This window comes from Marmota marmota, unplaced genomic scaffold, assembly GCF_001458135.2.
Source record: "Marmota marmota marmota unplaced genomic scaffold, marMar, whole genome shotgun sequence".
Classification (NCBI taxonomy): Eukaryota; Metazoa; Chordata; class Mammalia; order Rodentia; family Sciuridae; genus Marmota; species Marmota marmota.
Window position 1 is genome coordinate 23,738,442 of NW_025999998.1, and position 2,919 is coordinate 23,741,360.

Consider the following 2,919-nt stretch of genomic DNA (forward strand, 5'->3'; position numbering starts at 1 on the left):
TATAGTCCAAGATGTATGAGGCTTGTAGAGTGTTTGTTTTCTCAAAACAGAGCTCTTAAAGTCAAAATCAGGAAGGTGAAATCTACAGCTACTTAGAGCGCTGATGCCCTCGTGTGGGAAGAGAAGAGTTAACACACATCCCAACCTCTAAGAAGTGTGAGACACCTGGGGAAGTTCTGCACACTAACACTATAGAAGTAAATGGATGGTTCATAAAGTGATTACCAACATACATTTGGAATTTTCTTTTTTTTTTCAATTAATGTTCTGTAGACACTTTGTTTAGTATTCAAGTTTGCTGGAAATGTAAAAATGCATGAGATGGCAGTAATTCGTTTTTCTTATAATAATATGTATAAGAATGTTTTGGCTAATTTCCAGTTAACAGAAGTCTAATATGAAAGCTTTTGAAAAACAGCACTGTGTATACCTTGAGGTGCTCTGTTCATTATATCTGTCTAATAAAAATCAGTTCCAGGATACTGATTTATTGATGCTGCAATTTATGTAAGCTCAAAATCATTTCAAACCTCAAGCTATGCCACAGCCCAAAGTTTCTATTGCCTAAAATTCTGGGAGAAAATCCAGTCGTAATTAAGAAAATTTGTCCTTAAAATCCAGCCTGCTCTCCTTACTGTGGAAAAATACTACCCCAACTTGATTCATTGGAGAATATCCACACTTCAGAGGCCTGGAAGAAACATCTGAAGATGTAAAACCACTGGTAAGCCTATATACAGTCAGACTCAGAATACTCCATTACTGTAATAACAGTCAGTTGTTCATTTTAAGTTTTTCTTGAAGTTTCTGTGAGACTCTAGTATTTGCACAGATTCATTTAGGCATGTCACATATACCTCTTCTCCCTGAGATCCATTCTCTGCTTTCCCTTGCTCTGTTATGAAATGAGAGGATTGATACCTATAAAATCAAATTTTCAGTTGGGTTCAGCTTGTGAGAGGCATGGGCCGGAGATCTAAACTGGAGGGAGGAAAATGCCAGATGCTCTGGCCTCAATGTTTATGTCTCTCCTAAATTTATATATTGAAAGCCTAACCCCGAGCTTGATGGTGTTGGAGGTGATCAGGTCATGAGAGTGGAACCCTCAGGAATGGGACAAGTATCCTTATAAAAGAATACCAAGGAAATTCATTTGCTCCTTTCGCCAAGTGAGGACAGGGCAAGAAGGAGACATGCTGTGTGACATACAGAGAGTCCTCAGCAGACACGGAATCTCCAATGCCTTCATCTTAGAGTTCCCAGCTTTTTCTGTTTATAAGGTCTCCCCTTCACAGTATTTTGTAACAGCAGCCTGAAAAGATTCAAACAACAAGTGTCTCTTTCTCTCTTTCTACTTCAAGCAATGTATCTAGTGGTGGTTCTATCTCCTCCAAGGTCCTGTTTATCCTGAGCTCTGACTATTGTGTTTTTAACCGTTTCTAGGTGAGTGCCTCATGACTCCTAAATTCACTTACTCCTCTGTGCCTTTCTGTGTTTAGCTGTGAGAACAACCCCCTTGAAGTTGCTGGTCTCTTCTATTGACTCTTTGATGAATTCTAACAAAGTTTTTATGAGTTTCCCTACATTAAAATGCATCTAATAAACTACCCCACACAGATTCAGCTTTCTTAACTTGACCATGATGGATGCACTGTGCAAGAGCCATTCATATTTCCTTTAAAATGTTGTATATTATCTTCTATTCAAATGAGAGCACGGAGCAAAGTAATATGAACCATTCACTTTCTTACATAGCAAGAGGTATGTCGGAGTGAATACACAAGAAGGTTCTGTACAGTCTTTATAAGTTGTTAGAACAAAGGGAAAGAGTTAAAAGATGCAATTTTGATAGAATCAAGGAGTAAAGCAAAAGGAAAATGTGGCAATATAAACACATATTTGTAAAAATCCTCCCATTTCCTGAAGGACAAGTTGGGAAGGTGGGACAGACAGAAAGGATAGAAAAGCAATTTATTTATGCAGATATTCTTAATAGCTTCATCCTCTTACTACAACTTTAGAGAATATTGGCTTATTACTATACCAAGTGGACCAACTAGAAGGGAACTCCAGGGGCGTTACAGAGCTTTCTTGCTTCATTGCACAGTGCATTGGGGCACAACATGACTTGAGGCAAACCTTTATGTCTTTCACATCTGCCTGCTTACAGATCCCTGTGCAGAGGTCCCTTCAGTTCAGGGGTGGGATAGATGCAAGGCCTACTGCTCTGTAGAAGGTGCATAAGAGATAGAGAAAAACCAACCTGCAGTTTCTGCTGGCCCTCATCTCAACTGGCAATTAAGACACAGAAAAAAACAAAACAAAACAAAACAAAAAACCTCCACAGCATAAGGCCTATGCCTTATTTGATTGCTGACATGGATTTTAGCTGAAGGGTGGAGTCTGCAAAAAAGTATAATTTGCAGCTGCATGCCAAAGGTGATTGAAAAGCTCATGCACAAAATGAAAGGCTCAAAAGCTTTGGAGCCTCATCCTAACTCAAATTATTACCAAAATTACCAATTCATTTGGAATTGATGGAACAAAGCAAAATGAAAACAATAGAATTTTGTTTTCTTTTCAATAAAATTTTAATATCTCATTTCTCAGGTTCTTTTTTCCTAATATGATAGTGTTATTATTTCTTACATGTCTTATAAGAACGTTTATCTGAAGGTATCCCAACATTAAAACAAGTTTCTTTCTATTATAGTTTTGAAATTATTTTTTGGTCTTTTCATTCATCCTTTTTTTCTTTTTCAGACACACTGTGTGTGTGTGTGTGTGTGTGTGTGTGTGTGTGTGTTGGGTCTCCATATTGTTTGTTATAATTTCCTTCAATATTTCTTATATTTATTTATTCTGTTTTTGCTTTTCTTTCTGGTTCTCTTAAGCTTACCCTTCACTTTTTCTGATTTA

The 2,919-nt window shown here is 37.3% G+C and overlaps 1 long non-coding RNA gene across 1 annotated transcript in view; it reads left to right on the forward strand.

Annotated features, from left to right (window-relative positions):
• LOC125617928 overlaps positions 1-2,533 on the forward strand; it is a 5,634-nt gene extending 3,101 nt beyond the window's left edge. Inside the window, exon 3 of the long non-coding RNA XR_007349069.1 lies at positions 622-2,533. This is a non-coding gene — a long non-coding RNA (uncharacterized LOC125617928). The remainder of the gene's footprint in view (positions 1-621) is intronic.
• Positions 2,534-2,919: the final 386 nt, after the last annotated feature.